Source organism: Carassius auratus, chromosome 9 (genome assembly GCF_003368295.1).
Source record: "Carassius auratus strain Wakin chromosome 9, ASM336829v1, whole genome shotgun sequence".
NCBI lineage: Eukaryota > Metazoa > Chordata > Actinopteri > Cypriniformes > Cyprinidae > Carassius > Carassius auratus.
This window is the reverse complement of record NC_039251.1, coordinates 9566358-9580141: the sequence shown is the minus strand read 5'-3', so window position 1 is coordinate 9580141 and position 13784 is coordinate 9566358. Positions and strand designations below refer to the sequence as shown.

Here is a 13784-nt window from a genome sequence, read left to right as displayed (position 1 = left end):
ACAGTTGCTGAGATATTACCATTTCAGTGGGCTATAAGACTTTTCTTTTCACCTTCGTGCAAAAGAGTCAAAGTGACTCGAAATCATGGAGCAAGTCACATCTATCAATAAGTACTATTTCATTTGGTCGCCTACTACTGGCTAAATGTTTCAACCTACTGGACAGATTATAAATCTTCCTTTCCCACATTCTTTGGTTGACATCAAACTGTGTTTGCTAGTTTAGACCAGAGGAGAACTGGTTTCTTTCAAGGTTTTTTTGCTTTATATGTGTCACTTGATGTAGTTTGGGTTTCCTGCCACTGTCATCGGGATTGCTTCGCTGGGGTTTAAAAGACACTTAATGTTCAGTAATGTCATCGACTGCACCGACACCATCATCTGAGAACAAAATTTGAACTGAATTAAGCTGAATAATGCTACTGTTGTCTTCTGTTGAGCATGCAGCTTTATAGCTGAATCACATCTTGTGGCATCAACAGATATCCAACTGAACTGAATCAACATTGAACTGACTCAAGCTGAATTATGACATTGCTGTCTTCTGTAAAACTGCTTATGAGCTGAACTTGTTCTAAAGAAGATGAACTTCTTTTGGAGCTGCTTTACGGCAGAATCTGAATTGTCTCAATAGTTCAATTTGCATAATTGATTTTGCTGTTTTCATGTTTAGTACTGTGAAGCAGTGATTAAAACAATGCTTAAAAGCATTAACGAGCATATTTTGTGCATCTTATACACTTTCTCACTAAATTAATCTTAATAATTTGCATTCAAACTATCCTGAAATGAAATATTTATCCTAAGCACCATCTGTATATGGAGGTTTTTCAGTCTGCAGCACTCTACTGTGTCTTCAAACTTAAACCTACCAATCTCATAGCACTTTTCAGGCCTAATATCTTTGATATCAGTCACTTGGAATACCTTCTCTTCCTTGATGTTATGTTCTTTGCTACCTTGTCTGTTAAAAATAGCATTTGCATCAATTATACATTGTGTAGGCTAGCATCTCTCCATTACATCCATCAGTTTGTTGCTTTCCAGCTTTTATCTGTGGCATCTTCTGATAAAAACACTTTTCGTTTTATCTTCTGGTGCACCCCTTTGAAAGCCCCATGTGGTGCTATTTTTGAGGGATTTGGGAAAAGTAGAGTGTGGGTTTAAGTGCTTTCTTCTTTGCAAATGCAAAATCTGTTGTTATACAACATGTTCTCAAACAGCTAGTGAAAAGTAATATCCAGAGACATCCTGACTCTATTTATAACCACTTTCGCTGTGTCATCATGGACAGAATGTGTGTATCATGGCATTTTGCAGCACTGATTGAATTCACATAGGCTCCATTACAAAATCAAGAAAAGCTTTTGATCAATTCTTCCTCTAAAAGAGCTCATTGTGGCAGTAGGGAATATTGTAAAAAGAAAAGAAAACAAAACAAAAAAACTTTGTTTCCAGACAGACAAGTAACCCTTTGGCCTGTGATGAAGTGTGTCTGACATTGAATATTTCCTTGTTTGTTTGAAACAGCTGTTGTTGTTGTTATTTAATCGCTCACCCATGGAGTCAGTCTAGGTCTGTTAATTGTAATAATTACAGCCACTGTTCATTTGTCTGTGTGATTACATGTGCTATGGGGTTTCTGGTCCTTTAGTCCTGTAATTTGTGAATCAGTTGTAGCCTTCAATGGAGCAGGATTTCAGCATTTTTATACTTAAGTGAATTTCATTAGAATATATGTCACATTTTAACTTAGGTTTGTAAAATGTAATAAATAAAATACCACTGTATAATAGTAATGATAATAATAGTAATAATATCTTCACAAATGTATTTAAATATGTGTTTTTTTTGGCACAAATATGTGGATTTGTATTTTTTTTATTTTTCCCAATTTCATTTTCAAAAGCAAAAAAAAAAAAAAAAAAAAAAAGACATTTGCATAAAGGAAATCATTTGGAACATTTGATTTATTTATCAAATCCTCATTACTGTAATGCAATCAGTTGTTTTTGTTTTAGTCTTTATGAGTGCACTCATTCTATCAATGGATTCATTTAAAAACACTGATTCATTCAGTATTCACTCAGTACAGTGATCAAATGAGTCATTGAATCATTCACTCATCCGATTCATTCAAAAACACAGATTCTGAAAAAAAAAACATCTGAGTTACTGTCTTAATATGGAAGAAATAGTAAGAGTAGTATATGCTATTTCGAATTCATGGGTATTTAGACAACACCATTTTTAACTAAATGGAAGAAATAAATATGCGTTTTGGCCGTTCATTTATACGACAACTGTATTTTTGTTGCCAATGCAAACTATTGACAGGTTTCAAAATGCAATTTTTTGAAAGTGATAATGTTATCATCTCAGTTTAAACTATGAAAATGCAAATGTGTAAAAACGGTGATGTAATGCACATATGTATTACATGTTAATTCTATAGGAATGTGTATAATTGCGCAGTCAAAATGACATTGCCAACCACTGGCCTGGCATGCATAATGCACTGTTTTTTTTTTTTTTTTTTTTTGCTAATCTGTGTAAATGGAGATTGTTTTGACAATGTTAAAAAAGCAAATCATTTTTTTTTTCATTTCTTTACTTTGAAAATCCTGCCTATTTAGTTTTTCAGTGATTCACTCAACCAATTCAATCAATCTGTTGATTAGAGATGCAACAGATGCTGTCAATTTTAAACCAGTTATCAATGATAATCTCATTCTCATCCTCCCTGAAAGATCACTTCTAGCCCAAAAATCTGCTTTAATATCATTATGGTCATCCCCACCTGAAAGGAAAGGGCAGACACTTTCAGAAATTACACGAAGATTAATAACTTAGCTTCATTATTAATTATTTTTTTCAGTCTTTCAGTAAGTTATAATGCTAACGAGATTCCATTATCATTTCATAATTTAGCCAGAGGTCTTGAAGACTCTGAAGTAGGCAGTTCCACTTTAAACTACTTCTTAATTACCGACAGTGTTTTCCCCGGTAAATGCCTGAACGCTCAAACACTGCCGATAGCAGGTTCTTCACAACGACTCTAAATAGAATTTTCACACCGATGTGTGGAAATTGCATTAACACGTTACAGAAGATGGTATGTTAGTATATTTAGAGAGTGTGATAGTATGGTTCATGGGGAGGATGTGTGCACAGGGACTAGAGTTTCCAAAGCTGTGAGTATGACTTTGACACATTCTGTGAATCTCATTAAACAGGCTGGTTAGGGTTTAAGGGGCATGTTACTCCATCCTGTAATGCAGCTGAGCTTCCTCTACCTCACTGTTTCCCAGCACAGATGCCTACCTGGGGCTAAGGGCGCTATTACAGCCCATTACATAAATCAAAGTTGCCTGGATTATGGCATGTAATTAAAGCTGCTCGTTCGAGTCAACCCTTCCTCTGCCTCTCCAGATCTCTTTGATTTCTGGGTCCGAAGCACAGTATGTTTTTGCATCATTAATGCAGAACTACCATGCACACTACGTACTACATAAAGAAACATAAAGAAAAAAGTTTGAAAAAGTTTCAATGTCTTATTCAGGCATTTATACTTAACATTTTTATATTCACAGATGGTGAACTAGCCAATCTAAGCAGCTCGTAATTACAGTATTAAATAATTTCACTACATAAAAATAACCTAAAATGTTGTGCAGTTAGCTGTGGGAAATTAATTGAGTTATGCAATGGGAGGTAATTATGGCTTTTTAGCTCACAATTCAGTCTTTTTTTCTCATGATTCTGAGTGTATATTCTACAATTCAGACTTTTTTTTTTTTTACAAAATCACAAAAATCACATTTAATTAAACATGAAATTTAGAATTTTGAAAAATAAATTATAATAAGTTATAATATTGTTGGGAAGTACATTCAGATTTATTAGCAATAGACAGACAGACAGACAGACAGACAGATACCGCCTCAGTTGACTTACTAGTGCACATTAGTTTTCACACCAAATAACTGAACTGAACAGACCAAAAGCCCTAGTGTGATGGCTGCAGACCGAAGCAGCTGGTAGGCATACTTTACTAAAAAACTGATGCCATGAGCACAGGGAAAGATGTGTTGAATTAAAAAAAAAAAATTCAAAATAAAAATAAAAAAGGTCTTCACAGTCCCTGAGGATGAGCAGAGTGCAGTAATTAAAAAAAGAAGAATTAAGGGAGTGCAGTTGCTGTTCTAATTGCTTCACTGTTTTATCCATGACAGGAGGAGAGTTGGCACCAAACGACCAGTCAGTATTCATTACTTCAGTGGTTTGATAGTTTGCCCACCATCTTAGTGGACCCCAGGGGCTTGCATAAGACCTGCACCTGGTCTACTTGATCTCATTAAAAGGATTTACTCTAATATCTCATTTCATGCTGGTAAACTGATTGTGGTAAAGCTAATTTCATCCCAATAGTTCCATGGCTTACCACATCTAGACTTGCATATGATTTCTTCATATGGTTTATCTTTTAGATTACCATCACCTCTATAATGGCAATATGCCTTCATGTCTAATTGCTGAAATTTCACGATACTTCCCAGTTTGAGCTCCACCATGCCACCACTTCCAGAGTCCGGCTTGTTTTTGTTTGGTATGGGTTTGTTGTGCTTGGTTTCTGTCCAGCTCACTGGTGGCATCTGCCCAGCCCATCCGCTGCGTTGCACAGAGCCAGATGGTACACCCATCTGGTGTCCTCGCTCAGCCCTTCTTTCACGGGTCATCCAACCGTGACCTAGGAAATACAGTAGAAAACTTAACCATAATGGCCTTCCTGCGTTGCACACAATGCTTTTAGAGAGGATTGTGTAGCTTTGTTGTATTTATTATAATGTTATGTTTTAATATGATTCATATATTTATATATATATATATATATATATATATATATATATATATATATATATATGTGTGTGTGTGTGTGTGTGTGTGGGTGGGTGTGTTTCTTTTTATGAATGTTGGTTTATACAGTAGGCTGTTATTGAATGAATGAATTGAATACATTAATATTATAATATAATAAATCACAATCCTATGATATTTTTAGTGAACATATCTAGTATAATGTTTGTTAATTTAGCCATACTGATGGGGCACAGCAAAAGGTTTTGAAAATCCTGCTCCAAGGTCTTCACAGTTGAGCTTGTCAACATGAAAGAGGTTTACAAGTCTTTGGCCATGATGTTGAACCAACAAACTTTTTTTCCAATTGCATTTCAGTGAATTTCACTTATTCAGCTTCTGAATTGAAGAGGCACCCATTCTTTTTCTGAATTCCCCCCAACCCCATTCTTAGCACAGTCTAGAAAAGCGCCAACAGGGAAAACAGACCTGTTCCTCTAAATGAAAGATTTCCCCACCTGGAAAACAGACAGAAAATCTTCCCAGCGTGAAGCTGCTTCCATGTGTGTTGCTGTACTCCTGCAGCGCAGAGTGTGTGTGTTTGACTAGTATACCTCCCATAACCTCACACTTCCCTGTTTGCCCTCAGGTTTAACAGCTCAATGAGAAAGCAATGAGCAGCAAAACATGCCTGGAGGAAATACCGCAGTATATGCAGTCAAACCAGGCCGTTATGCTGAATACAGGACCATGGAGTAGTAGGAGAAGTGACCAGAGAAGGTCAGTGTTTTTTTTTTTTTTTTTTTGTAATTAGTTGGAGCATGACCTCAGAGTAAACCTCATGAGCTGAAGGCTTTAATGAACACTATTCATCACTGGCATCCATGCTTCATGGTACAGGTGGCAGCAGGTGGCAGGACTGAGATGAGTCTCATCCTTCATATGTTTTGTGGGAGGAACAGTGGACTATTTCTGTGTCAACTGACATTCTGTTACATAACACTTATAAAGTGACTACCACCCCAAAAGCAGACAATATTTACATGCTGCTGTCTGAGTTGTTGAAAGACTGTCATTTCAGACTGAGCGTTTCCTGGCGGCTTCATTATAATGAGTTGCGTTCATCTGAAGCCTCAGAAATGATGACTGAATTATCAACAAGCACATCTGAATTTACACATAAGTCCGTCTAAATAAACACTGTCCATCATGTTGACCGGCATTTATGTATTATTAAGCATATTTAGCACACATATTATCAGACATGGAACTTAACATCATTTTCTTAAACCTGCATAATTAGTGTGTGCCCTATTCATTGTATTAAGGTCATACTACAGATCAGACATGTTTTTTTAAGAGCCGTTTACACATTATGTAAAAATGTTTTTAATAAATACCAATAGACAGAGCAAACTGGAACATTATAAAAGCAGTTTTAAAAATAGAGTGAAACTAATACATTTAAAAAAAAAAGATTTTAAAATGTACTTAAATATTGACTTAGAGTAAAACTTTTGTGTTTAAAATATTAAAGGTTAAATTGACTTGATCTTCAAAAAAAAAAAAAAAAAACATTTTAAGAATTTGCTGTTTCATGGATCAATGTTGTTTCAATTTAATTTTCTGAAAATGTTTAAATAAATTATCATTTTTGTTGGTTTTTAGAGATCTCTTATGTTCATCAAGGCTCCATTTTTTATTAAAAATTTAGATAAATGGTAATACTGTAAAATACCCTTTGAATGTATATAAAATGAATTTTATTAGCTGAATTTTTAGCAGCCATTTTTCCAATCTTCATTGTCAATCTTCAAATTGTCAGAAATCATTGTATGGTATTATTTTTCTTCCATCCTTTCTTTCTTTCTTTCTTTCTTTCTTTCTTTCTTTCTTTCTTTCTTTCTTTCTTTTTTCTTATTAATCAAATAATATCAGATTTGGAAAGCATAAGAGACTTCCTTCAAAAAAAAAATCTGTTTTTTAACAAATGTGCAATGTTTATACTTTTCATAAAACAAAATGAACACAAACACAACTAGAAGCAAATCAAGTGCACAACTAAACTCAAATGTTCTTTGGAGTCTTTACACTTGGCATCAGATCCATGCTCTGGCCTTTCTGGTGTGACTTCCACTGTCCCCATCTGCGTATCCCATGAAAGATGTCCTGGAGGTGCCACTGAATTCAGCAGCACACTCCTCAGGACACTGTGTATGAGACCAGACCCTTCAGATGCAGCAGGCTGCCGGTAAGTAGAGAGCAGATTGCTAACCAGTGGGATGACATTTAGATCAGCTCTCTGAGTCTCATTAGTGGAGGTGGAGGGAGGGTTGTCTTCTATCTGCATACCAAAGACATTTATTATAACCAGTTTGCAGACCGCAAGTATAGTATATGATGTAATGCCATGAATGGAAAGTCATTTGCTGATCAATACTCCATAGTACTTTAATGTATTTCATTATTTATCACTAAGTCACTGTTAGTTACTAGTTATGTAGCTGCACCAGTAGGTGGCTGTCTTTATGAGTGAGAAATTCGAATCATCACTCAACTGATTTGTCCACAGGAATGGAAGTCACTGAATCATTTGCTCAACCATTTTGTTCAACAATTATTTGTGCAAAATCTCTCAATATGAACTTTTTGTTTATTGATCATGTATAAAAGTAATATAATACTTTTAATGTGATTCATCACAGAATGTGCAAAGCACATATCCCTTGTTTAACTTTTTATATAGTTTAAATATTGTACAATACAGGTCAAAAGTTTGAAATAATTACATAAAAAAAATGTCTTGTGGTCACCAAGGCTCCATTGACTTGATCCAAAATGCAGTAAGAACAGAAATATTGTGAATATTATTACAATTTAAAAGGGTGTTTTCTATTTTAATATACTTTAAAATTATTTTCATTACTTTTATTTTTCAAAAAATGTATTCCTGTGATGCAAAGCTGAATTTTTTAGTCTTCAGTGTCGCATGATCTTTCAGAAATCAAAATATTCTGATTCTGAAGAAACATTTCTTATAATTCTCAATATTGAAAAAAAAAAAAACATGTGGAAATCGTAATGCATCATTCCAAGCTTTGTGGTAAGAGTTTAAAAAAAGAAGGAAAAACTAAACTTTTTTTCAGCAATTAACTTGATCTAGACATTTCTCTGTTCATCAAAGAATGCTGAAATAACTTAATTTATTCATTTATTTAATTTTGAATCAAACATGTTTTTTTTTGTTTTTTTTAAGTTTGCAAAATTAGAAGTTTTTCTAAATGTTATTTCGACTGGTTTGGTCCTCCACTGACGAATCAGGGAAAGCCTGTGAGCGGCACACACCCTCTGTGGCTTCAAGCTGAGCCCCAAGAAATGTTTCGGACCGAAATAGTCCCATTCTGCCTGACTGTAATGATATGCTTCAAAAACCAGCACACTACAGCCATCCAAAACCCCAAATAAACACCAGACTTCCCCAAACTCGGGCCAAGACGCATAAAAGGATTCTTATTAGACTCAATATTTTATATTAGTTTAGGAAAATAACCGGAGGCCATGGCATTTTCTGAGGTTCACCGTGAAGATACGACCAGTAATTACCATCAGGTGGTAAACTTATCTGTCATATTATCTGTAATATACTGCATTTTCCAGACATTCCTGGATATGTGGGTAGATTGTGTGGAACCTTGATCCCATTTGGTGCTTGCACCACATCAACAAACCGATTCACATATCCAGTCTTTTCTTTCCAACTTACAAACTGGAAATACTAAAAGCTTTTCTGGATTTTCAATGGCTCCTTCGGTTTCTTCTTCTCAGGTTGTATTTTTATTTTAAAGTGAAGTGAGTGGCTGAAAATTTAAATAAAGTCTGTATGATTTGATTTATGTGATGCTGTCCGATATTGACTGCAGTAATACAGTCATAATATAATATTATGATCATGCTAACTAGCCAAACTTTGATTTGACGAGCCTGACTGGGTCAATCTTTGGCTCATCCAACGTCATTAATTTTAGTGGTACACTAAAAAGTACACACTTCATATTAACCATTATCACCATTTATATTATTTTTTAGATGAATGCACTGAATGCAATCTAAATCTTGTTTTTTTGTGTGTGTTTTAGCAGCCTATTTTTTTTAACATGATTTACTAAGAAACAGTATATGGATAAGCAAGTAACCTAAGTTGATTCCTAAGCTTTTTTCTAGTAAATGTTGGTCTTAAAATATTATTTACATATTACTAAATATTACTAAACATCAATAAAGATTTCATAGGAAAAAGACACACCTGAAGGTGGATACTTAGCCGTATACAAAAAAAAGTTGATAATTTAGAGACAATATCTAATATATATGATGCTGTATGCTTTATGGGGTTAAATACATACATTATTTAAAACAAAACTATCATGTTGAGATACTGATGTCTTAAATGTAAAAAGGTAAACGTAATAAATAATATTGTGCATATATTTAACAATGTAAAATGATTTTACAGATGCATTTTTTTCTGCATAGACTGCATTACTTTTCTATTTATTTCTGTATTTATTTTACAAATTCTAATTATATGTCTTTTTTTCATCATCATTTGAAACAGAAGATCCATTTGTTGCAAAATCGCTCAATCTGCTTTGAGGTTGAAAACCAAACTCTGCTGGAAACATTTTGTGGTGGTAAAACTGTGATTGTTGTTGATGTATTAAAATTCACAGCGCTGAGCATTTTAGATGCTGGTGCATAATCAGAATTCCTGCTGTGCGAATGGGAAAACATTCTTCCGAGTTTGTTTTTCAGATGATTCTTTCTACTTTCTTCTGTGGGTCTTCTGGCTCTCCTCCACTTCAGTGTGACCTCAGGCCTAAAATCACACTTAAGCTGAAGCACATTGTCATGCATCACATACAGAATACCATGCCTGCATCAACAGAAAAACACACTGAAAACATCACACAAGGTGGTCCTCCATAAAACACCTCATGAAACATCTTTAGATTTGATCTAAACCTTATGTCAGAGCAGGGAGATCATGCCGAGAGAGGCTTGTTAAATCGCAAGCATTAAGACATATCTTTTGTAGCTGTGTTGATCCCTGCTCAAGCCTGAACAGTTGCAAAGAGGAAGTATCACTTCATCTCTCAGTCATTTGAGACCTGAGGATTTTTGGCTAGACAGATGTGTGGAGGAGACTTGGACTAATTGAAGGGGTAGAATGCAGGGCAGAGGATTCGGCGTCTGATCTGTCAGTTAAGCACAGTGAAACAGACAGCGATTTGAGAATCTAGCATGAAGCTTCTGGTATTTCCTACTTCGCAAAGGGAGATTTCAGCTCCGTCAGATCATTTGTTGACATCTGGAGCAATTTTGGCCAGAAATATAAATGTAAGAGTGTGCTTGGTTAGGGCACTGCAAGTCTGTATTTCTTTTGAACATGCACTTAAATGCATTCTTGAATTACTGCAACAGTAACAGACCTCAGTACTCAAATGGGCAATAGAGTTACCCTCACTTTTCTGTTATTTAGCCAGATATGTTGTTGTTCATGTAGCTTGTTTAGTTAAATTACTCTCCTCGGTCTGTTGCTTCACCATCATTGTTCTCTAATGAACAAGAGAATGCTCTGAGATATTTCAATACATCTCTAAATAACACATTTTTATAGTGCTTTTTGTAGGAAGATTTGAATAATTAACTTGCAAAATAACTTTGCAAGTTAAAGCGTTAGATCACCCAAAAATTTTAATTCTGTCATCAATTACTCACCCAAATTTTGTTCCAAACCCATAAGACCCACATTAATCTTCAAAACACAAATGAATATATTTTTGATGAAATCCGAGAGCTTTCTGGCCCTGCATAGACAGCAATGCTACTACAACATTCAGAAACATAGTAATGACATGTATTATAAAATAACCTAAAAAAAAAACTTTCAAATGAAAATGTAATACTTTTGCAATAGAAAGCAAACGTTTTGTGACAGATCTCTATTATTTTGTGAATTTAATGTTTCAAAAGCAGAATTTCAAACTTTTATGCATGCATTAAACTATTACAAATCCATTGCTCCAAGACAGCAGGTTTAAGTTATGAAGCTTGTTAATACTAGCATTGAAATGTTACCATGTTATTATTCAGCACAATGTGCTCAAAAAAGCATCCGCCTCTACAATATGTGCAGATAACCTTTCTCTTTAATTATATCTGCATGCACCGGACTAGATGTATAAGAATGATATGTTCCAACCTTGGAGGGAGCATTCACAAATTTATTGTTTTTAATCTTTTTTGCACACAACCATGAGTGAAAATGAGTCCCCCACTGAAGCCATCAATCAATGTAATGGATACGAGGCAGGACACCTCTAGAGATGCGGCAGTGAAACTCTGCCCCTTATTCCATCACCGTCGCTCTGAACAGCAGCCTAGGGAGACCAGGAGTAGGACAAAACCAGCCTTTCACTTGAGCAAGGTGAATACTAACAGACCTTTTGGTAAAACAGGCTTTTGATAAAACGAAGAGTTGACTGCTCTTAGCTGCTTGTTTTTTCAACAGAGAAGAGACATGGGGGAACAGGGTTTCGTCCTTCAGCTGATGAATACCCAGACGTAGATGTCAAGGACACTGGCATTGCTAATTACAAAAGCTATCCCGTCAACGTCCCAAAATAGGCTCACTGGAGCCCTGACACTTCATTTTGCAAAGTCATGGAAATGCTGAACTATTGATTCCAGTTGTCTTCCTCAAGCCAAACGCGGACAGGCCAATGATAGCTCCGGTAGGATTCTCTAAATCAGTCACTTTTAGCACATTTTTATTATTAATTTACTGTTTTCAGGTTGAAAATGATTGAGCATGTAGTGAATACTTTATAAAAATGATTTTTCACAAAACTATGTTGCATGCGTGAGCAGAGAGCTGACAAGACGTTTGACAACAATAGTGTTTTACTTAAAATAGTGCTAAACTTTTTTTACTTTATTTATGCTGCGAGCAATTATTTTGAAATAGAACCCATAAAATGTCCACAGCACCTGAAAGATGTCACTTCAGCATGTGTCCTGGGAAGTCACATCAGTCTCTGACAGCCCTAGGCTCTGTAAAACAGCAAAAAAAAAAAAAAAAAAAAAAAACTCTTTATTTGCACGACTTGTGGTTGAAATTAGCAAAATTGCAGAAGTTAGCAAACCTTTTTAGAACCGTCTTTCATTTCATACATGACTGAAATACTGGTTATATTATACAGGTGAAAACAAATGGGTATAGTTTATGCTGTAAGGCCTCCAGCTCACAAAAAAAATGGAGGAAAATTTAAATAACTAATAAAAAATTGATGACACTAATTATCGGAAAACATTATACAAGTTTATATGATGCATGTCAGGAGACTGTTGAACATGAATTAATAACATGCTTCACATATGAATGGAAAAACTAGAATTACAGGCTTTAGAATGTATACTGTATATTTCACAAAACCCACCATATAAATATTTGACCAGGAGCACGTAAGTTTATAAAAGCAAAATGTGTTTTCTAAGATATTTTATTTTGTTTATGCAACCTGTAAACAAAATAAAGATATGCATATTCATAACATTGATAGATATAGACATTGATTTTGTTGCTTGTATCTGTAATGCATGTTTCTGAGGTAGAAATAGTGAGAGGTGTAATTAGTTCTAATTAGCTGAATTCAGAAAAGCATACTTCTCTTACTATTTTTATCATATCTTTATAATTACATTTTAAATTCAAATAGAAAAGACTTTTTAGGTTTGTAGGTTTTTTCGCCACACTCCTCCTTACTTCCGAGATGCTATACAAACGAAATGAGGATCTGATATTCATATTTCCAGGACAGTCTATAATCTTGTATATGCTGAAGATGTCCCAATATGTTTTCAACAACTACAAATGATTGATGAGCTGTAAAGAAATGAATCTGAATGAGAGATATAAGATACATACCATTGGGAATGGGAATATCCTACTGAACTTTGATCAAGGGTAACGCCACTTTTCTTCTCTGCTTTCCTGTGTGAGAGGTGTCATCCTGCCTAGAATCAAGATCAATAAAAGGATCAAGATCAAGAGCTGTAGATTGGGGTTTCTGGCTTTAGAGAGAGTGCGCACAGTGTAACAGGAATGAAACCTTTAGTCCCAGCCCGGTCCTGGTCATGTGTGACTCAGTCCGTGTTCACACTGTGAATGAGTCATGCATAACCTTTGTGTCAGACGGTTGGTTATGAATTTTTCAGGTCTTAATCATAGTGTTAAAGCAGCATTTCATCTTTTACTTATCCTCATGCCATTCCATACCTGTATGCATTTGCATTTTTTCTTCAGATGAAGACAGAAGGTTTTTTTATTAATCAGAAATGTTGTTTTGGATAAAAGTGAAAATTGTCTGTGCCACTATGAATATTTCACTTTGAAAGTATTTTGAAATGTTCTTGAAAAAAAATGCAATCTAATTTAGCAGAAATGCCATCACTTGCATATACTTATAATGAGCCTGGATTGCAAATAAAACGTTTTTTCACTGCTGTGCCTGTGAAACTCTCCCTTTGCACATGAGCAATGAGCAACAGCATTGAATGTTTTCTCCAATTTTACTCACACGTGTTTGCTGTGGTGTCGGATATAGTTAGTTAACCGAGCCATTCTTCAAAATCAGTCTCTTTGTATACCTTGTATTGTGACAGATTCACAAAACAATCTGGGGCACACTGTGGAACATGATAAAGTCTTCCTGTTGCTCTGGGCAAGAAGTTTTGAGTTCTGTAAGTTACACTGTGTTTTCATGGCACATAAAGCTCTTTTATCTTGAAAGATCAAGGGCAATTTGTCATGATATGACCCTCTGTAACTAGCCAATCCGTCAATAACATGCTTTTTTTTTTAAAGC

At 35.0% G+C, this 13784-nt stretch overlaps 1 long non-coding RNA gene across 2 annotated transcripts; it reads right to left on the bottom strand.

The window, feature by feature from the left end:
* Positions 1 to 3823: 3823 nt before the first annotated feature.
* On the bottom strand, positions 3824 to 13022 carry LOC113108303 (uncharacterized). Of its 2 annotated transcripts, none has more exons than XR_003292773.1 (3): positions 12845 to 13022; positions 11908 to 11970; positions 3824 to 4750 (listed from the first exon to the last, which is right to left on the bottom strand). It is a non-coding gene; the product is annotated as an uncharacterized LOC113108303 (long non-coding RNA). The 2 variants fall into 2 exon arrangements; XR_003292772.1 differs by lacking the exon at positions 3824 to 4750 and adding an exon at positions 6880 to 7201.
* Between the last annotated feature and the right edge of the window lie 762 nt (positions 13023 to 13784).